The 23951-nt window shown below is 43.3% G+C and overlaps 1 pseudogene; it reads right to left on the bottom strand.

Annotated features, from left to right (window-relative positions):
* Positions 1-13624: 13624 nt before the first annotated feature.
* LOC119459786 (U2 spliceosomal RNA) lies at positions 13625-13802 on the bottom strand (annotated as a pseudogene).
* Positions 13803-23951: the final 10149 nt, after the last annotated feature.

Raw genomic sequence — 23951 nt, 5'->3', positions numbered from 1 at the left:
GCGTTATCTGAAAGAACCCCTATAAGGTGTACTTTTGAAGTAATGCGCACGACAGACAAGCACCCGTTATGTAAATGTTTTGGTTAGCCACGACTTGTGGTACGCCTGTGTCACCGCCGCCTCGCGGTTCCCACAGATTCCACGCGACAGGCTGCTTACGCTCTTCGACAATTTGGTGCCCCACTCGTGAGGCTGACCAATCACCACACCTGAAAATCCGCCAATTTTCACCAGCCAGATACTACTCTTGTGTCGTCGACACCACCATTCAGATGCAGAAAACTAGATGCCGCCTTTCCCGTGGCACGAACTGTGTCGTTGTGAAACGAGTCGAGTCCTCACATTTTTCTACAAATTTTTTTCTCGGACAATGTTGTAGCCTGTGAGTCGTGAACACTGGTATCCGTTTTTGACATAAACCACTGACATGTTCTTAGAATGTTTGCTATAAAATCCCCAGAGTTGAGTCCTTGTTCCTCCAGTGCACACAACATTCTGCCAACAGCTGCGTGTAGAGCCCGACTCGGAATTGAAGATTGTCATGTATACTGTCAATTTCCTTTTGCTGCTTGCTTGTTGGCAAGGTGTCATCCTCTGCTACGATCATGTGTTGTCATCTTGGTGCAATCGGACTACGGCCATCCGGAGGGTGCTTTCTCTGTGTCCTGTCCTTCATCGCGTGACACTTCACCTAGCAAGCTGCTTGTTGCTGACGATGGGAACCTACCCCTGAACAGCTCCCGACTTGTCCCTGTGTCCTGTGCCAATGTTTGGAAGCAGCGATTTTGTTGACTTCCGCGGACACCGTCCTACACCGTAGGAATCCCTCATCGCTATTTGGTTTTATGAATATCTACCAAGGCGCTACGAAATTGCTGTAACAAATTAATAATCGCGAGTGATAAAAAATTAGAGGCTTACTTGCCGGCACCGTTAACAAAAGAACGGTTAAAGTATATAGTGTAACCAGTTATGTTAGCCGTCGTGTCAACGTTGCAATAGACCGATCTGTTTCGAGTTGACAGCGTAGTCCAAATTTGTTCAGTGGTGTTCATAAACTGAAACAAAAAACAACGAGCAACTGTAAATATTCAATGAAATTTGTAAATCCGGTTACCTAATCGCAGTGCGCGATATATATATGTTTCAAAAGTACAACAAATGTGCCTATATAGCAGCCGTACTGTTCATGAATGGAAATGTATGAGGTGATCCTCTTGAACTTTTACGTAATTTTTAAAAGTCGCCCTGTTGCGCGTACTATAGTTCTAGTACCTGAGCTGGATTATTCACATACTCAATTCATTATTATCTTCCACATATTTTACTTTACGGCACGTATTGCAATTACGAATTGTAGCCGAGTTTGCGCGGCGTATCTGCTTGAAAAATATTTTCTACAAAGACAGCAGTTCATGCTCATGCGCCACCAAATTTGTCGAGAAGTGGCACTGTTGTTCCACTTACTTTTTCAGGAAAACGCTATGTTATACAGTGAAGCACAATAGTAACTGGAATGCGCATGTATTTCGTGCAACACTTTCGGAAATATAATCTCGAAACTGTTGTCATCCTGCAGATTCATTTCAAGTGGATAGGTGCTGCAAACTCACCGGATACAATTCGTAAATTACAAGATGCGCAGTAACGTAACAACATTTTTTAATTACTTGAAAATGTGTTGTGACTTCTCGTACTAGTAAAGTGCACCTCTTCGAATATTCCAGCTTAAGCACAAACTTCCGTAAAACTTAAAAATGATTACCCTGCATATTATTGTGGTACACCGAAATTGAGTTTTGTGGCTTCATAATGGTACATTTTACTTGCGTAGATTTGCTTTTTTGCCAAAACTAAAGATGCAGTGTCGAATAATTCTTGCATTTCAAGTACCGTATCATTACCGCTCAATTATTATGTCAGAACAATGTTTTGCATTATTTTGCAGTTGAAAATTTGCTTGCACGGTTTAAATACTTTGAGATGGTCTCAAATAAACTGGCGCATAGCATTGCAAGGGTTTGCGTGTGAAGTTTCGAACGTATGTGTTCGTTATTTCAGAAGCAATGATACACAGGTATTGTGATTGTATAAATATTACGAAAACGCGAATTGTTTCTCTCAGAGAATCTGTGACAAATACACATGATCCATTCAAAGCGTAGCGGCAACTACAGTTTGAGTCGTACAATGACTTGCGAATGCCATCGAGTATCCCCGCGTGTAGTTTTTTTTTCTTTTCTTACATGTGTAAATGCCTAGACCTCGTAATGTTAGCAACATCCTCTACCGAATATGGCACTGGGTTTGGAACGTCTTTGTTATCGCGGGCGGCACCACGTAGTACGCATCACAGCAGCAAGCAACTGGCCCGTGAAACTTCGGAGCCTTACCTTAAGCCACCAAAGCAGCCAGAGCTGCCAGCCTCACTAGGAATGACCGAGAACAATCTGAGGAGCCTGTTCCTAAGCGCGGCTGAGGCCTTGCGGTTGCGACGCTGCGCTGATGTGTACAACACCATGGGTCCGATTCAAGAACACAGTGGCCGAATGCTGATGTGAATGGGATGCAAGAAACTCTTGTATCCTCATTTAAGTGCAAGTAATGATTTCAAGGTAGTAAAAAAATATTCTGGACTCATGCAACTCCGGAACCCCTAAAACAATCCAATTTGCAATTTCGGGATGTAAGGCCCGTAAGTTATTTCATTTAACTTGGTTCATCTATTCAGAAGAAGGATCACGAGGGTAGTTTGTGTCTGATGGCGCCCTGATCCTAAATACTGATCCTACTGGATGCCACTGACAAAAAAATCAATTTTTGCCTGAATGTTTAGATCTATGAAATGCTGGTTTAGAACATTACCAATAACTATTCTTAAAGGGCGCTTTCCAACGCAAGTGCTCTAAATGTGTAGTTGGTTTCAACTTAAGGCACTCTTCATTATCATATTTATTTGCGATATTTATTATCACGCACATAATTGTTGTTGGTGTTATAAGTTGGTATTTAGAGTTTTCTTGGTATTCTTCAGTTAAATAGAGTCGAACACATTTCCAAAGCAGTGCTTTGGACCTGCGAAATAACTTATGTACAGGCCATTTCGATGTTAAGATCCAGTACCGCAACGCTCACGATAGAGCAAGCTAAGTGTGTTCAGCAAAAAAAGTTAAACAATTTCTGAACATGAATTCCAGAAAGACAGTGAAATAAGTCGCTTACGTTCTGATGCAGACTTCGCCCGATGAAACGCGTGACTGCCGCCCACCTTACTGCACCGAGGATCACCGCATGCACCACGGAATCACGCGGGACTGGCACAAGGCAAAGCTTAAGAACGCCGGATGCTGCTTTCGCCTACCTTGCCGTCGAATGTCTTGGTGTATTAATTTATAGCCACTTCATCATTGCTGCCTTCATTGACAATCCGCCTCCATTCTGCTCTACAGATGGATTTGAAGGCTTCGTCAGTCATTCGTTATGATAACACCATCACGTCGTCACTACAGCGACGTATTCGTAAAACGTCGTGCCCGCTTCTGTGTTAGGACAAGCAGCATCCACGTTCATTGCTTTCTGCAGCATTTTAGCAGGACCATGGAGACAGAAATTTAGCAAGGGGGGGGGGGGGGTCACTCGGCGAAACCTGGCAGCAGGAAACACTTAACGCTTGTATTAATGCCGTCCGTCAGCTGCCACGAGCATCGTAAACAAATAATGTCAAATTAAGGTAGCAGTAATTTCTTTTAAACGTTTTTATGGCGATAGTAATTATCTGGACAATGCAAGCGTATTTCTGCCGTCGCCGTGGTCGAGGTCGTGGAAGTCACTCTGAGCTTCCAAACACGGTAACATCATCGGCTCGCGCCTTACCCTGTATGTGCAGAGTGAAAGCTTGCTAGGGTAAGCCGACGATTCCGGATTAATCTCGCGGGCGCGAGGGAGAAAAGTGGGGCAGAAGCACGCTTCTTCTGTCGCGCGCGAGGCGCTGTGGGAGGGGCGGGGTGGGAGAGTTGAACTCGGGCGCCGGCTGCATACGGCGCGGCCACCTGGCCGCGCGCTCGCCGTATCTTGAAAGCGATCTGCGACGTGGAAAAAGTGCGCGCACGCGCAAGCCTCATCTGCAAAGCTAGCTGCGATGTGGACAAAGTCCAAATAGTGCCGGTAGCTACGTATGCGCTGCGCTTTCGACGTTTCCTTCACGTTGAAGTGCGTAACGGCACAAAGGTTAATTCGCTCGGCTGCGGCGCCTCCTCTGTCCAGCGTTCTTCAAGTGCGTTACCGCGTTCATCGAGCGAGTTGTGTTCATGTTTGCCTGTGCAGGCGTTACACCGTACTTGTTAATTTAGTGAGTGAGCGAATGTTTACAAATTTATGCGGCCGAATAAACTACTATCCTTAGTTTTTATAGCGGTCTAATAATTTGATATCACAATCGATGCTTCGCCTTTCGGGGGAAATTGCGGCATTTTTTTTTCGAGAAGAAAGAACACAGTATGACTTACCATCAAAACATTGTAACTCTGCAACGGAGGTAGAGGGGGTACGGTTGGGCTAATCTTGCCCTGTGCTTGATTTTCGCTCAAAACGAAGATGGTTAGTGCAATGATGCTCAGTTTCCCCATCTTACTTGAGACTGAATCTTCCCACGCAGCGCATGGTTCTTTAGTTGAGTCTCATTATATACACGTGCTTCCTCCTACGGCCTAAACAGCTGTCTCGATATTATGCCTATTTTTTTTTATTTCCGGAACTTTGCTTAATTTGTTCTTCATGAGCAGATAGGCTGTTGTAATAGGGCAGTTGACAGATACATTTTTCTGCTAAGACGTCAACAAGTTACCTCCTACAGGCTGTCCAGCTGTTGAAATGTTACCGCCGCTTCTTCGAAATTTCTTCTTAAAATAAAGTATTTGCATTACTTTTGAGAGTGCTGTGAAATTTTGAGCTAGATGATTCCATAAATTTAGGTTCACATAGAACATAACAGTTCGGGACTTTAACTTTGCACCCAAGCTAACTCAACGCACAAGTTTGCCACTCGCCAAATTAGGCATATAAGTCAGAATTATTATGAATTGAGGTGCGTGATCTTTTCTGCGTGTGACTCTTTCATGATGATAATACTGAAAAAGCAACTTCTGCTGTAAGCGCGCGAAGTGTTGCCGGAAATTCCCGAGTTTGAGGTATTAACGGTGTGGCAAGGCGTCCTTTAGATCGCAATCGAGCACGTTCGCAACAGATTACGGTGGCGATTGGCTCCTTTGCTCAAGCTGTGCGAACGAGAAATTTGCGACGCAGAAATTTGATCTGGATCAGGCTAGATTCCGACCGAAAATGAGCAAGTAGCACGGGTGTGTGCGGCACAAAGAGCAGCAAAATGAGAACAGTGTGGCACAAAGATCACATCGGCCACATTTGATAGGTTCCAGAAAATTTAAATTAAGTTTACTTTCTATTTAATTGTTTGTGAGTCTACGTTTTAATTTCTGTAATGCAGCTAATAATATACTGTAGATGATACAGTCATTGTGTGTGGCAAGTCACATTGCATCGGTAGATACGAAAACGGAACAAAAAAGTGAATAACGGGAAACTACGCAATTTTTGCAGGCCATAAATGTCTACTTGTAGTGATCGCATTATGCGTGCGAAGACGTGGGTTCGTTCCCCACCTGCGGACAGTTGTTTTTTCATCCATTTTTATTTCGGTTAATTTATCATTTCTTTAATTCAATTAGTAAAGTACAAGTAATTTCCCCTATGTTCACCTTGGCGTTAATGTTTGTTGGCTTCTTATGATATGAATAATAAAAATCGAGCCCCTCGGTTCTCTTTCTTCTAGTTGTAGTGAGAAATATTAAACATGCACGGTGAAGGTATTCGGGCAACCCTGAAAGCACAGCGATAGCTGTGACCCCAGTCGTCAATGATTCAAATTACATCCACGGATCAGGTGCGGAAGCTATTTGTAAATTTCTTATCGCAACTCCATCCGTAATCGGCGGCATTCGGGTGAGCTCGAAAATACACAACCCTATTCGCGTCGCGCGTGCAGTCTGATTAGTAGAAGCGGGCTATAGGTAAGCGCCCATGGTTTCCTGAACGCCTCGGCCCCATGCTTCTGATGTGTCAACTAGTGATGCAAAACGATCCGTGTTGTATTATCGATACTATCGATATTTCAATCACTCACGAACTATCGATGACAAAAATGGCATTGAAAGTACTCTTCATACAACAAAAGTAAGCGACATACCGCTTGTAATCGCTGTAAACAAACAAGCTAACTGTTGCATGCATGTTTACAGCCAAGCACTATGCAGAGTGCTGTAACGGTCACAGTGCTCCGCGTGCTCGCTGTGCACGCGACGTCAAGCACAAAAGGGGGATAACCCACCGCACCACGGCTGCAGATGTTTTACGATCCTGTCATGCAGATAGTATAAGCTAACACGGTTAGGTTCACATGTACTTGGCGTTGAATGAAACCCCAGACAAGGAAAGGCAACTCCTTAGAATTCCTGGAGGTAAAGCCGAAGCTCCGTGACAACGCGCTTTAAACTGCCTTTGCAGTATTGTTGCTCGTTCTTGCAACCTCAGTACCTGCAGAACGCATGTCCGTATAAATGTTGTTCTTTCTTCAGCGGCAAGAAACATTTAAACCTAGGCAATATAAACAATGATGATGCTATAGAGACTGTTCAAGTGTACAGGATTGACAGCCTCTAGGTGTGTATTTGCGCAGTTACGTGCCTTGACGTTTCATTTATTTTTCGTAGGGGCGTAATGCAGATGATTATTTTAGCGCAATTCAGCGGCGAAGCCTTTGCATGGCGTCCTAAATGGACGGCGCACCTGTGCGTGCGAACGCTACGAAACGTGTCACGTGGCAGACGGGCTCCTCTCTCCTCGCGTTTCTTTTTATTACGATAGCAATTATATGGACAGTCCGGGCGCATGTCTGCCATCGTTGTCGCTGTCGTCGTCGCCGTCGTCGTCACCGTGATGTTCCGTATATAGTCCACGGGCGATAAAATCGTCGCAGCGCGCCGTATGCTGTATGTCCAAGTGAACGCGTGGAAGGTTGAGCCGGTGATCGTGGCTCAATCTCGGGAATTCAAGGGAGGAAAGCGAGAAGGAAGCGCTGCGTTCACAAGAAAGGCCGAGAGAGGAGTCGCGCTGCAGAACACGCTTCTTACATAAGTCCACTCGATGGTGGCAATACGACGTGTCGCTATGTTCCTTCAATGTTAACCTTATTACGGCGGAAAATCATCGTAAGGTGGCTTCTGCTGACTTTTTCTTCGCGGATACGAACGGGACCTCTGGTGCCTGACTGAGTTTTCATTTGAAGCCTTTCATTCGTAAAATACTCAGGAGCTACTGCTAACATCTGTGGGACACCGAAACAAGTATAATAAGCTCCACTTGATAAAATCACAGTGGGAGAAAATGGGCCATCAACTACAAAATCACGACGAAATAATGTCTTGTTCTGAAGTCTCAGATTATGGCACATGTGGCACGCACCATTACGTGTTCTCTCGTGGCGAACCCCCAATCCATGGTCGATGTGTTGAGACTCTGACCTTCCTCCGCGTTCGGCAGGGGTGTCATAAAGCGTAGCTGAGAGAAATAACACTTTCCTTTAGCATATTCCTTTAATTGCGGCAACGTTTATTGCTGCAGAACTGTTTTTTTGACACCAAAGCAGTTTTAGGTTTCCTAAATGATGTCTTACGACGTGTTATGAGACCAAATATATTGATAGGATATCCTCGAATCAGAGGGTGCTGCTGCGGTAGTATTGTTTTGCAGACACTAGCGTTCAAAGGCTCTGGTAAGGCATTAAAGCTGCTTGCGAACTTTTGTCACCGACAACTTTTAATATGTATGTCATCCAATAGCAATTCATCTGTCATATTCGTGGGAAAACTTATTAGTCGTTGTCACAATTTTATTACATATACATTCTACGCACATTACAGCGACCTTTTTTAGGCCCATTTACAGCCCCGTCACATCCATTCTATTATCATCTGATACATCGCACCAACTCATTAAAACCGGCCTGGTGCTCTTTGACCATACTTGGTCCTTGCACCCTAAAAGGCCAAATTTATCATCATCATCATCAGCAGCAGCAGCAGCAGCATCAGCATCATCATTCAGTTTACTCCGCTACCTCCGTTTCATGTGCACTCAACTTGTAACTTTAGCATCTGTACGACCATATGAAAGAAATCGCAGTTTCCGCTTATAGCGTACCATCCCTGGCGATAGAAAACTTGTAGCCAGCTAGACGAAGTAAGGATATTAGATTTATCGGTCTTAAGAACTCGTAAATATCCTTTCTAACTAAATTAACAAGCATGGTGTCACGTGCACGCACGGAAACACACATCCCACTCGTTGAGCGCCAACACTCGCTGTCTAACGCTGGCATGAGGACGAGTTGCAGCTGCAGCGAGCGAATTGACCCTTCGGGCTGCGTGTCGCATCAAAGCAAACTAATTGGCAAGAACACAGCGCACAAGAAGCTACCAGCCCTCGGGCCACCGAAACTCTGCACTCATCTCCGATCAGATTCAAGATGGGGCCTGTGCGGCAGCGCTCAGCCACGCCAAACACAGCAGCCGCCGCAGTTGAACACCCCCCCCCCCCGCCTGCTTCCCTTGCGCGTGTGAGATCAAGCCACAGTGCTCGGCTCACCCTCGCACGCCCTCACTCGCGACTACAGCATACGGCACGCGGCCAAGGTGTTATCGCTCTTGGACTTCATACGGAACTTGACGGCGATCACAACGGCGGAAATACGCCATGAGTGGCCATATAATTGATTTCGCAATACAATAAACCCAAGGCCGTTAGGCGGTGGATATATCATGGCGGTCTCGTGGAGGCCGTTAGACACACGGATGAATTACAGCAAACCGTTTCGGACATGGTGTTACACGAACGAATTTTTTGTGGTTTCATTTTCTCACATCTAATTCTTCTGTCATCATAATTACTCTCCGTACACCCTTGCACCAGCACAGGGTAGTCAGACGCTGTTTGCACTACAGTACATCTCTGCCTGAGCGAATTATTTTTCTTGTCCCTGAACAAACCTATACCGGAGTCTATACCGTCTATACCGGGGGCACAATAACGTTTACAATGTGGGCTTTAGTGGGATCAGTCTTCTTAAAACAGCTGTTTCAACAAAAAAAGCTGCAAAATCCTGCATGACTGGCAATGCTTACTTGCAATTCTGTTTTCGCGCATTCTACGCGCGTTCGTCTCGAGTTTGAGAACCCGTAACTTATGTTTCAGAGTGCATGCTGAGCACGGATCTGGATACGTCTGAAAGTCTGTTATTAGCACCTGTACAAACTAACTGTCAACATTGCAATAGGGCACTTGCCACGGAAAGGTAATACATTATATTTTCAAGCGAAGCTTGTAGTGTCTCACTCGTGTCGGTGACGGTGTTAGTGCTGGCGTACGGAAAAACTCAAGCCGCAAGAAAATAACAATTGCTCATCGGGCTGCGTATTCGAATCACCGACCACCGGGGTGTCAGACTACCACGTTAACCGGTTCAGCCACAGTGGGTTCGTCATACGCGCCCTTTAAGGTTTTGTATGCCTGAAGAAGTACAGGCAGCGCAAGGCGCGCGCACGTCACACGTTCACGCTCGGCAAACAAAATGTCTCGCAGGCTCCACAACTGCAGAAACCTTACACATTGGGCTTAGAAACGATGGATGGAGGAGGGAAAGGTGCGTGATCGCGTGTGCGCTCGCCTCACGCTCTCCGTTTCCTGCTAGTTCAGGCCCAGAAGTCACATGGGGAGGCCGCGTTTGCTTCGTTCTGCCTATCAGCAGGCTGCGTTGAAGGAACGGCAGCGGTAGTGGGCAAACGCTCAAAAAAAAAAAAAAAAAAAAAAAAAAAACTTACCAACGCCTCCCCTAGGGTTGGATAAACTTCGCGTGCACCACTGTGCCCGGTAGGGGGGGGGGGGGCGTTATTTTAATTTTATTTCAAAATCTTTTTCAAACGCAGCACTTCGCGGCAACCTAATCTGAGAAAAGAATTTTGTACGCAACTTCGTCACGAAACACTACCATTGCTTGATATTCCAGACATGGTAGATATCATATCAAAGACAAGCTGATCACTGTAAAACTAATTTTTTATAGGTGAATCTGACCTGCACAGAGAAATAAATGAGAAATGTTTAATCGGAAAGCAGTCTCGTGAGTTATCAGCTAGAAGGTTAAATTTCACAGGAAGCTAATTTGCTTGCACATAATAGTATGTGCAGTAATGGACAAAGAATGAAAAAAATGCGCCCTTATGGGTCAGTACAATGGAGTTTTTGACGAGGAAAAGAATGTAAAAGAAAGCTGAAAATTTATGCTTTTCTAAAGCACCGTCGTTCTTTCATCGCCATTCCTAAGAAAGGGCAGGTAGTGCTCAAATGCGAAGACTTGTGACTCAGCAAATACACGTTCCCAACCAGGTTCAAAAATGATTGCTATAAGGGGAATGTGAATTTATGTTTTTCTAAAGCACCGTCGTTCTTTCATCGACAATCCTACGAAAGGGCAGATAGTGCTCAAATGCGAAGGATTTAGACTCAGAAAATACACGTTCCCAACCAGGTTCAAAAATAATTGCTATCAGGTGAATGTGAATTTGCTGGATACATTATATAATTTCATGGCACCAAGTACATGCGGAGCCAATGCATATTCAAAAAAGTATGTAGGAGCTGCATTTTAATAAATTCAGAAGAAATATTTTCAAAGAAAGTTAAGTTTACAGTAACCCCCACAGGCCAATACAGCACAAACGAGCTGCATGAAAAACCGTTCTAATGTCTGTGGTAGCCGAACCCAGAATCTCCGCATGAAGCATGTGATGCTCTACAAATCCCATCATGGAGTTCTCCCTTCGCTGACTTTCAAATGTATTTCTCCGTACGTTCGCAATCTTTCACCGAGAATGTTGGCTAGCCCAAGTAAAGGCTAAGGCGGCGGACACAGAACAAAACCTAAAGCGCAGGCGTCATTTGTAAGTGAACTTAAGTTTTATATCTTAAGGAACACTAAAACATTAGCATTGCTAGTATGTCACATATTATTCAGCAATCATTGTTATCTCGTGAATTGCCGGACGACGTGAAAGTGGTTAAGCTTTTACCTCTGACAAATAAATGTCTGCCTTGTCTGCCTTCTTGGTGCCACACTCCCCATATTTCTTACGCCTTTGGTTTATTCATATTGAATATTTTATTCACTCCTACACAGTAAAGTTTTGGCATCAGTCAGCTTCTTCCATACTAAGCAGTGGCGTTCAGAAACGTATCTCTTGTGAAAATGAACTTGCTCTCTTTGTTATATATACTGGCTCTAGCCTTGACATAGCCTGGGCTATGGAATCCCTCTATCTGAGTTCTGTAGAAGAATTTGAGAAATCTCCACATATTTGGCTTTTGCTGAAACTTGTCTCACCTAATTTTTACCTTCAAGGCTACACTTAGGTAAACAATAATTAAAAGGCCGCAAGGAAATCGCTTACGCTAATACGTCACTCCGATAAGCAGTAATGTCTGGCCTACCACAAGGCGCCATATTTCGCCATTGTTATTTATAATTTACGTTACCATCTTACTTGTACACATTCCTTGAAACATCAGACGTTTGCGCTCCCTGGTGGTGAAAATTATTCCGGTGTTCCCCACTACACTTTTGGCTGAGGGTCACTGGAAGGTCGCCGGCAACGGCAGCTAAAAGAATTTTATGTTTAATAGTCTCGAACATTATATTCAAAGTTGATATGTATGTAAAAAATACCAATTGTACAAAAAATTCGATTCGCAACCAGTAAATCCAACGTTAATGGCGTTGACAGTCGAAAGGCGAAAGGTGGTAAAGGTAAATCTACATGCGGAAACACCCTTGTTCAGAGGTACAACGAAGAAGACAACTATATAAAATACACAAGAGCGAACGGTAAAAAGTGAAAATGTTAGGATGTTTTTAATGGCAGTACTGTGATGTGCCAGGGAGGATCAGCGTGCCTGATAATATGGTCTTATATGATGTGGTGCTATTTGATGACAACTACAGATGCGTAGCGCCTAGAAATAATGCAGGAAGCTATAAGTGGCCTACCACATGGTAGGCCACTTAATGGTTGTGGTAGTGGTTAATGGTAGTGGTTACCACATGGTAACCATTACGTTGTTAGGCGACCCATAGCCTTGTACCTGAAGGATATTTATTAAAGATAGGAGAAGCAATCAGAGACGGACATTCGTAAAAGATGGCGGCAACATTGATGGCTTAAGGTTGGGGGATGAAGAGAAAGAAAATGTGTTTCGTTCCAAGGTAACAGCTCTTTCTAATAATTGGTGATTTAATGAAATGAAGCGCGTACTTTCAACCCTAACAATACATGCAGGAAAAAAGGTAACAATAACTGGCTGATTTTGATGAGCTGGCACCCTGTTTTAGAAAGGATGGCCACATATTCATCCATCTAGCTCTTCAATCGAATTCCTGGTTATGGATGGCAGAAAGTGCCTAACCGGCTCAGCTGGTAGGCATCTCTAGCCTAACGTTTACCAATGGCAGCGCTATCTTAGTTTCATTATTATTCTTGTCTTTGATTTACCATATATATCCAAAAGTTTACTGGATAGAATATTTGCTAGACTCCGAATCTTCGGACGTCTTATTGACGTCAGAATGGGTATCAACCTTTAAACAAAGGTCGCATTTTTCCAGCTGGAAGGATTAACGGACGGTAAAGATCGTTGGCTACAGTCACTAAAAATGAAAGGTCAGGAGATGGACAAAATAACATCGAATATAGTCGAAGCCGGATATATCTAATCACAAAAAAGTTCGATATACAGGTAATTCGATATATAAAATAATAGACCCTGAGGCAAATGGTGTCTTACCGAACGGAGCGTCCGGGGGCCGCTATGTTATTGCTTGCAACACGGAATAAAAAGCAAGCACATTTTATTTATCTGCAAAAGCGTTTGCTGGATCACTTTCAAATTCGTTGCAAAGCCAAGTTTATTTCCATCGCTTGCGGAAAATTAACTCACCAAAAGGCATTCGACCGACACGAGGACGCTGCGAAAATCGGGAAGAAGGAATGTTGACGTTCAAGGTAGCACACGGGCTAGCCGAACAGTTCGACAGGGCTCAACTGACTGTACGCACGACCCACACAGCTTAACTGACTGCACGTTCTCTTCTCAACCTCAAAGTGTCAGAAGACCTCGAAATGCATAAAGAAGTGAACTTTGAGGTCTTTCGCATGGCACCGCGTTTGACATATCGAATGTGCTGGTGAACGGGCGTTCTACAAACGCGTGTCTTTGCGTTATACGTTTGCATGGGATTTTCAACGAGATTTTACAGCTGTTCGATATACACAACAATTCGTAATATATGTGGGTTTGATATATCCGGGTTCGACTGTATTAGCCTAACAGCTTCATTCCGTGAGTTCAATGTCTACATTACGTCTATACTTCAAGAATTCCGATGATTTTTACAGTGAAGTGGTATATGTGGCAATTTTCCAGTGGTTCGATGTGCGTAGACCGAAAGCCGTAGGCCGATCCCGAAGGTTGTGCAGCACCAGGCCGACGCGCGGCGGATGGGAAGCAGGCTTCAAGCACTCCGCCAACTTGCAAAAATAGGCTTAATACCTAGGGTCCAAGCACAATCTGTATCATACTAAGCTGATCAGAACAGATACTATAATTTGACTCGTGCCAGCCATGTCTACGTTCGCATGATACAAGTGTATGCCGTCCTGCGTATTCAAACTACCCTATCGAAAAATCTCGCATGAAATTATACTTGCCACGTATGCATTGATAAGTGTCACGTATACATTCATACGTGCCACGTATACATTCTTACGGGCCACATATCCGTTCATACAGGCCACATATCTGTTCATACGTGCCACATATCCGTTCAATATGTGCCTCGTATGGAAGCATACATGCCACGTATCCATCCATGCCTCGTACAGAACAACACTTGCCACGTATAGAACCATAATTGCCACATATAGAACCAAATGTGCCTGGTATTTATTCATTGCGCCCTAAATGTAGATTCACGTGTACTTTGTATGTGCTTCTGTGCAGGCCCCAAGTGGATGCCATGCAACCAACAGGCCCATGTGGCTACCTTAATGCAAACTTGTTCGTGTCTTGTAAGAGCTTTATGGCATGTCTACATGGTAAATATTTTCTACAGATATTCTACAAATAACTCTTCAGGATCACTTGAATAGCTGTATTTTCGAAATATATACAGACTCGAAGTTGTTCCTTAAGCCATTAAGTTGGCTTACTGGTGACGTTAACAGTGCACAGTAAGATTTTATGAGAAACGTAAGTACAAATTAAGTTTCTCTCTAGTAAAAAATTCCAGAAGTGTAATGACATTCTTATTCTGCACTAGTTTTTGGAAGCAGACATAATCAATTAGTATGGTGTTGATTTGATGTAGATCTAGCAGTTGTGATGAAGCTGCTGAGTAAAGAAAATTGTGGAGAGGTGATCAGAACATGGAAAAACTTCAATGATTTAATGTTACGACAGTAAGAGAAAGTGGCAAGCTGAAAATTTCAAGAATGGGAACCAGTACAATAGAAAGCATTGCAAGAGAGCTGTGCCTGTCACTTAAGAAAGAAAACGTGAGCTGAATTGTCACATCGTGTACATTAACTAAAAAGTTTCAATGACCACGAAGTTATGCATTTGCTTGCCAAATTGCGGGATTCATGACAAAGCTGAGATATAAAATGATGATACATTGTGTATATACATATATGAATATATTTCCAAGTTGTGTGAACTATAATTAAAAAGTATTTCTTAAATCCCATACTGTTGAACATTTATGACAAGAACGGAAACTTGGATGGTTAATGTTTTCCTTGGCACAAGCAGAAGTCCCATAGGAAATAGTTAAATAATAACGGACAAACAACTCGGTGTATATTGTGCTTGTTTTATCCTAGTGCATCACTTACACGTGGTTGGCTGAAATGAAGCTTTGTAAAACAAGTAGTTTCAAAATATATTAGTGCAAGGACTAATTAATGCGTACAATTCATACACTTCATACAAAGGCATGAAACAAAGCGTCTATGCTGAATGAAACTTTCTGCTTCTAGCTTCCATAAAATCAATTTCGAGTGATGTCCTGAAAGCCGGTACTCGTATCTGACATTTGTGCTTCATAATGCTTACTTTAATTCACTTGCATTATACTAAACAATCTTATTCTATAACTAGCAATGAAGTTAAAAGGGCCATGTAAGACATAACCAGGGGTAAAGCGGCTAGAGAAGATGGAATAACAGTCAATTTAATGAAAGATTGAGGTGATATCGTGCTTGAAAAGCTTGCAGCCTATTTATACGCAATGTCTCACGACTTCAAGTGCACCAGAGAGCTGGAACCATAAACCATAAGAAGGGAGACGCTAAAGAATTGAAGAATTATAGACCCGTCGCCTTGCTTTCATGTCTGTATAAAATATTTACCAAGATAATTTCTAATAGAATTAGGGCAACACTTGACTTCGGTCCACCAAGAGAACAGGCTGGCTTTAGGAAGGGATTTTCTACGATGGATCAAATCCATGTCATCAATGAGGTTATCAAGAAATTTGCGGAATACAATCAACCTCTCTATATGGCTTTCGTAGATTATGAAAATGCATTTGATTCGGTAGAGATACCAGCAATCACAGATGCATTGCGTAATCAAGGAGTACAGAAGGCATACGTGAATATCTTGGCAAGTATCTACAAGAATTCCACAGCTACCTTGGTTCCCCACAAGAAAAGTAGAAAGTTACCTATCAAGGAAGGGGTCAGGCAAGAAGACACAATCTCTACGAATGCTATTCACGGCATGCTTAGAAGCGGTATTGAAGCTCGTAGACTGGGAAGGCTTAGGTGTGAGTATCAACGGCGTATATCTCAGCAACATTCGGTTCGCAGTTGACATTGTCCTATTCCGCATCGATGGTGACGAATTACTACAAATGATTGAGGAGCTTAACGGAGAATGTATAAAAGTGTGGTTGAAGATTAATGTGCAGAAGACACAGATAATGTTGAATAGCCTGGCAAGGGAACAAGATTTCTGGAACGCCAGTCAGCCTCTAGACTTTGTAAGGAGTACGTTTATCTAGGTCAATTACTCACAGGGGACCGTGATCATGAAAAAAAAATTTACAGAAGAATAAAATTGGATTGGAATGCATACGGCAAGCATTACCAAATCATGATTGGGAACTTACCATTGTCGTTGAAAATAAAAATGTAGGTCCAATCCACGCTGTGAAGATGGATTTTAGCAAAGCTGTTGAGATTCACCAATTGAATTATGAAAGAAAACAATGTGTGGTAAGATGCAGTGTATGCAATTTCTTTTATTGCACAACGACATTCACGACTGCTTTCTGGTCACTGTGCAATACGCTTATGTTTTGTGTTTTGACGCTTGAAACGTTCTTGGCCAAGGTCCGCACACCTCGAAAGCAGACCCGGCTTGTCTGGCGAATGCACGAGTGAGCACGTCGAGGGCATTGCTTTTCTTTGCGGCGTTCTGTACGGCGGAGATGCGCGACAAGTCGTCGCGGAACCAGAGGCAACCACACGGCACAGGAGAATCCAAATTCCACGTCGAGGAACTTGCGCTGGAATTTCGCCGTCGCTCCCATGAACGTGGCGACCTCGTGGGCTCGGTACTTTAGTCGCTTCGCAGCATTCTCTGCTTCGCGACGATCATCGACGTTTTGGCGGGCTTGTCGCATACGCTCGGCATGTCAAGCGGCACATGTCGGATCCTGCTTACGACGCGCTTCAGCGAGACTGTTTTGTTCTTTTCTTCGAGCTTTATATTCCCGCTATTCTTCTTCAGTATTCACTTTGCGTAGTCTCCCCATCGAAGCCTGGGATGAACTGAAGGCGTTCCTAGAGCGGTTTCCCTTTTATTATATATAGCTCACGCACTGGCTGATTGCCAAATGGGCACTTTGCCAGACTTGCGGCGCTTGCGCTGTGTTCTTTTTTTCTCAGAAAACAAGCGCTCGGTTGTGCGGCTAGACCGGCTTCTGCGTGGGTTGCTGTGATGTTTGTTTTGTGTTTTTTTTTTCTTTCGAAAGGAGCGCTGAGTTGCATGCAGTGTGTGTTGTGGCGACGAAGATATGCTGTTTTGTGCCTTCAATTGCTGACGACATAACAGGGACCTTGTCATCTGTAATGTGATTTTGATGCTTGTTTTCTACTTTTTCTTTTGAAAAGCACTACTGAGTTTTTTTGCTGGCCACACGAAAGAACCGTTGGTTCGTAGAGGTACGCAGCTTCGCTATAAAAGTGCACAATCATTGAATTTTACCGGTTCTAACATATGCGGCAGAAACTTGGAGGTTAACAAATAAGCTCGAGAACAAGTTAATAACCGCACAAAGAGCGATGGAACGAAAAATCTTAGGACTAACGTTAAGAGACAGGAAGAGAGCGGTGTGGATCAGAGAACAAACGGGGATAGCCGAAATTCTAGTTGACATTAAGAGGAAAAAAAATAGAGCTGGGCAGGCCATGTAATGCGTAGTATGGATAATCGGTGGACCATTAGAGTTACAGAATGAGTACCAAGAGAAAGAAAGCGCAGTCGAGGACGGCAGAGTACTAGGTGGAGCGATGAAATTAGGAAATTTGCAGGCGCGAGTTGAAATCAGCTAGCGCAAGAGAGGGTTAATTTGAGATCTCAGGAAGAGGCGTCGGTCCTTCAATGGACATAAATATACTGTGATGATGGTGATGACGATACCAAACATTATGTGAGGACCAGGTTAGATTTCCGCAAAGTGAAAAGATGAAAGGGCTGATATTTGCTAAACACAAACACTGCGTTTACAGATGGCTAGGCAAATGTGTATCCCAGACAACCACACACACGTTCGCTCAGTAAAGCTGTCATTTTAGCAGTGGTGTGACAAAGGATCTTATTTTATAGAAAGGAGATTGCTGCTCATGCCATGTCTTGTACCACTGCTCAGACAAATGCATATAAACATCCCACATATAGAATAGTTTGGAAGCAACTAAGAAGTCAATTACCAAATTAAAAAAGAAAATTGTATGGAATCGTACTCTTTCGGCGAAGACTGTAATTATTTTTTTTGCTTCATGATTTACAAAGTGCAGGCGATGGAGGACGCAGATTTTTTGTATTCATATAAATACTTCCACGGAGTAGATATGGATGGCAAAACATATAATACGCCTGAATGTATGTATGTAAGCATTGTAACACATGCTGCTGAGTAATGTTTAAATTTGGCATACTCTGGCCATAGTATGCCAAATATGGTAAATACCAAGGTAACGAAACGACCATGAGAGCGCCTAGACATAGGCGGCTGTTTCATGACCTACATGACACGGATGTCATGACATATGATTTATGTTAGTCATAGACTCTTGTCGTACTAGGGCAATTTTCGTACCTACAATGTTAACGAAACGACCATGAGAGCACCAAGACGTAGGCTGCTAGATAGATAGATACTATCAAAGTGGCAAATGTTCGCCAAGAAATGCTTTGTATTTAAAATGAGAGAGAGAGAGACGCAATCACGGAGTGGGTCTGCTGTAACGCGTTGTCGGCATTGCAACGCAGTGGAATGCGATGTCAGCATTACAACGCGGAGTCGGTGTTGCAAGCTGCATTATGCGACGCGCAGTGACGGTCGTAAGTCCGAGACGCGAGAAAACAAATTATCATCATCATGAAAAGTAAGATGAAAAGTTCGCCCACACTAACAGAAAATGCTGAGCTACGATCGCCAATCTTCGCTATTTCAAACATTACGCGGCCGAGTGGAAGGTTAAGCGTTGTTTTTTTTTACTTGGAACATGTGATATGAAGAAACAATATACACTACTTCAGATGAGTGGACAATTACATTTGCCTTTAACACTGTAATACTCAAAATATCATATATGGTACGCCGAGTATGATGCCGAAATTCTGATTGAAGTGCGGAAAACGTAGTCCAAAGCCCATAGTTGCGTTTTTAATAGGCTGTAGTGAAGTCAAATTTAAGGAACCGGGCGTTTTCTGCGCTTTTACCTGGAGTAGCAGAGCTATCGCTCTGAAAAAATTTGCGTAACTTGCACTGGAGGCCAGAGCTAAAGAGACAGCGGAGCTGATGGGCACCTAGCCAGTGCTAGCTTTTGGGCTAGTCTAAACACTACCGAGTCATCCCCAGCATTTACTGGAATTTATTGATTATTGATCGATTATTGATTAGCTTTCGATTGGCTACCGCAAGGTATTGGCCACGTCATTGAGCTAGGTTAAGCATTACAACCAAGTGATCCCCAGCATTTTCCGGAATTTATTGATTATTGATCGATTATTGATTGCCTATCAATTGCCTATCGATGACCGCCTAAGCTTAAGAAGTCCTAACCATCCTTAGCCATCCTTAGCCATCCTTAGCCAGACTTAGCCAGGCTCAGGTTCGCAAGTTCGCAGGGGTATGTGCCATTGCGCTTGGACCCTTTCTGCACAGCCGCCAGGATCGGCCCACTTTTTGCAGACACATTACGCCCGGCTTAAACAGCACCGCTGTTAAAATTGGACAGCTTTGTCAGAAGGGCAAGCCAAAGCTCGGCTTAGTGTTGCGCTGAAGCCACTCAGATGGGTTACTAAAAATACAAGTGGGTGGCGGGTTGACACAAGGCACCACGCGTGGTACTTGCTGCTGGCCAATGGAAACAGCGGCATGGGTGTTATAAGGCGTCTCACAACACTGGCTTGAAGAGGAGCGCTGAGAGCACAATTGAAGACGTCGCACGTCCATGATATAAGGACGATGAAAAATTGAAAATTTTTCTAGCTTGAAATATTCTGTCGGTCCCGCAAAGGTGACGGCACTGACTAAGGTGCGACATGCACGCCCATGCTCAACAGAAATGCAAGTGTTTGTGGACACAATGTTCATGCCAGTGGTGGTATACAGTGCATACTAAATCTCTCCGTGCTGCAATGCAGGTACATGTCTTGGTATAGGTTGCAGGGCGACTGTCTCGATACATCAGTACGCATACTCGCACGTTCTACACATGTTCCCCACATTTCCTACAAGGCTTCAATGAATTGAACAACAAGCGGACATTGCTTCGTTGCTGCGAGGTTTTGAAAGCGTGAGTGTATGGATATCTGCCGGGCAATCGAAAGCGCTTCATTATTAAAGTGGGTTCCTTAAATCGAGGTTTCATGTTATAAGCATTTACGTTTGTATTACATGTACGAGTTGTTCATTGGCCACAAGCATTTAAAGCAAGAAAAAAAATATTTCGAGGTTGCTATGGACATGCCCCACGTCAAACGTCACGTAAAACAAGGTAGTGCCTTGTCCAAAATGGTACTCTGTAACGATACATATCCCTCAGATGTAAAATAGAAAAATACAGGTTAGCAGAATGTTCAATTAACCCGAAGCTTCATGTTGGTTCTCTCTTCCTTGATACCTCTGCCCAGAAATGGCGAAAATAGGTCGCGGCCATGAAAGTGGACGCCGTGTTTGAAGGGGGTACACATCACGAAGCTGCAGATCGTATGTCGGCGGCTATGTATGTGGCATTTGACGAAAACAGATGATTTGGCTATTAAAATGCAAAGATATCTGAGCTTCCCCGACCGTAAGTCATTGGCCTGACATATCGTTTTGCTGAAATATCGCAAAGCATTGACGTAAACTGAAATATAAAAATGTTAATGAATGGAACAACCAGCGAGCTTCACTTTTTTTATTTACGATACTGTTGGCCATAAGGCCGTTACAGGGTGGGTTTTAAGGCATCACAAAGAGAATTTCGGTGTTACAACAAAAGGTTATCAAAGATACAAACTGGGTGTTACAGCGGTAAAATACATCAATAATGTGTCAGTCATAGAAAACGGGTAAACACATAATTTGAACAGCAGTTATCAAAATAGAAGCTGGGTATTACAGCAGTAAAGTACGTCAACGAAGTGTTCGTGGTAAAAAAAAATAAATGAAATAACACGTAGAATGACAATTTGTACAGGAGTCTAGCACTTCGGCAATAAATTTTGTAGCCTCCAATTCATAAGAAAACTCTAATTCATAAAACAAACCATACGTGGTATATGGTAGCAGTTAACACAAAAAAGGGGAAAAGAAGCATGTGTATTATGTTCAAGAATGAAGGCAAACAATCATTCAGGTTTGTAATGATGTCATTAAACATTTTTCGAAGGTTTCAACTGAGGTGCACTGAATAACGGATGATGGCAGTGCGTTCCAGTCTTTTATGGTTCGGGGTAGGAATGAATTTGCATATGTGTCGATATGTAGCTGTGGCAAAACAAACGTCGAGTCATGTTGTTTCCTAAGAGTTCGCTTTTTTGCGGGAGCTAAGTAATCTGAAATATCGATGTTAAAATGGTGTTTAGAAAGCAAAAATAGGAATTTTAGTCTTGCCACTAGACGCCGCTGTGATAGAGGGGGTAGTTGAAGCTGATTTAACATCTCCGTTACCGAGTCGGCGGAGGAATATTTGGACAAAATAAACCGTGCAGCCTTTCTTTGTACCCTTTCGAGTTCGTTTATTAGACCCACTTGGAACGGATCCCATATAGTGCTTGCGTACTCTAACGTTGGCCTCACATAGGTTAGAAAAGCGGTTAATTTGACTGATTGAGGCGCAAGCTTCAACTTTCTGCGCAGAAACCAAAGCTTTTTTTCGGCAGTGCTCGTGATACTTGTGATGTGTGTTTTCCAGCTTAGGTTCTTGCTGATAGTTATCCCTAGATATTTCAGTGTATCAACTGTAGCGAGTACTCGGGAGTTCACAAAGTATTTGTGATCCAGGACATTCTTTATCTTGTTTGATACCCTGAAGACAACTGTTTTTTGCTCGTTTATCTTCATTTTCCACTTTTCACACCATATTTCAATGGCAGCAAGAGCGTCACTCAGCGATTTTTGATCATTAACTTCGTTAATTTCCCGGTAAAGTAAACAGTCATCTGCGTACAAACGAACGGTGATGACTTCACTAATACCGGAACTGATATCATTAATGTATGCCAAAAATAAAACAGGACCTAAAACAGACCCCTGCGGCACGCCTGAGCTCACAGCTAAGGTGCTCGATCTTGTGCCACTTATTTCTACATACTGCGTTCTACCGGACAGATATGCGAGGATCCATTCTAACAAATTGAGATCAATTCCCATTTGTGTCAATTTCCTGATTAACAGAGAGTGAACGACCCTGTCAAAGGCTTTAGAGAAGTCTAGGCAAATCGCATCAAGTTGTCTTTTGTTATTCAAAGCACTAGAAAAGTCGTTGATGGTTTCCATTAGCTGCGTGGTAGTAGAAAGGCGTTTCCTAAACCCGTGTTGATTTGGAAAGAAGATTTTGTTATGTTCAAAGTAAGTGTATATGGATTTGGATATTATATGTTCGAGTAGTTTGCAGCAAACACAGGTCAAAGATATGGGACGATAATTTCCAATTTGCTGCTTGTCACCTGTCTTATGTATTGGGATTACTTTTGCCACTAGCCAATCGTCTGGAAGTTGTTTTTGAGCGATTGATGCAGTAAATATTATTTTCAAGTAGTGGGCTACCAATTCCGCATATCTTCGTAAAAATATGTTAGGTATTTCGTCCGGGCCAACAGATTTCTTTTCATCTATGTCTAAAATAAGAGACAAAATTCCTTCGTACGTAAGTGTTATGTCAGACATTGGTGTGCATCATTGCTGCGAGTTTTTGAAAGCATGAAAGTGTATGAATATCTGCCGGGGAATTGAAACCGCTTCGTTAAAATTGGTTCCTTAATTCGAGATCGAGCGATATCGGCTACGGCGTGGCCGGACTGAGGCATGAATGCACCAATTATGGTTTGCTGACAACCGCCGATAATGGTGTTTCCACTGCGTCGACATCAACAAGCTGCAGAGTGTATGTAGATGGCTGTGTATGTGGCATGTGATGAGAGCCAGAAGTGTTGGCTATCAAAATGCCGACATTTGAGCTTCCCCGACCGCAAATCATTGGCCTGACATATCGTTTTTTCTGAATATCTTAAAGCTTTCACGTAAACTGAAATCTAAAAATGTTAATGAATGGAACAACCAGCGGGTATCACTTTGTTGCTGCGAGTTTTTGAAAGCATGCAAGTGTATGAATATCTGCCGGGGAGTTGAAACCGATTCGTTAAAATTGGTTCCTTAAATCGAGATCTAGAGATATCGGCTACGGCGTGGCCGGACTGAGGCATGAATGCACCAATTATGGTCTGCTGACAACCGCCGATAATAGTGTTTGCACTGCGTCGACATCAACAAGCTGCAGAGTGTATGTAGATGGCTGTGTATGTGGCATGTGATGAGAGCCAGAAGTGTTGGCTATCAAAATGCCGACATTTGAGCTTCCCCGACCGCAAGTCATTGGCCTGACATATCGTTTTTCTGAAATATCTTAAAGCTTTGACGTAAACTGAAATCTAAAAATGTTAATGAATGGAACAACCAGCAGGTATCACTCCGTTGCTGCGAGTTTTTGAAAGCATGCAAGTGTATGAATATCTGCCGGGGAGTTGAAACCGATTCGTTAAAATTGGTTCCTTAAATCGAGATCTAGAGATATCGGCTACGGCGTGGCCGGACTGAGGCATGAATGCACCAATTATGGTCTGCTGACAACCGCCGATAATAGTGTTTGCACTGCGTCGACATCAACAAGCTGCAGAGTGTATGTAGATGGCTGTGTATGTGGCATGTGATGAGAGCCAGAAGTGTTGGCTATCAAAATGCCGACATTTGAGCTTCCCCGACCGCAAGTCAT

The sequence above is a fragment of the Dermacentor silvarum genome, chromosome 7 (genome assembly GCF_013339745.2).
Source record: "Dermacentor silvarum isolate Dsil-2018 chromosome 7, BIME_Dsil_1.4, whole genome shotgun sequence".
NCBI classification, from domain to species: Eukaryota; Metazoa; Arthropoda; class Arachnida; order Ixodida; family Ixodidae; genus Dermacentor; species Dermacentor silvarum.
Note: the sequence above shows the minus strand (reverse complement) of the source record. Positions and strands in the feature narration are given on the sequence as shown.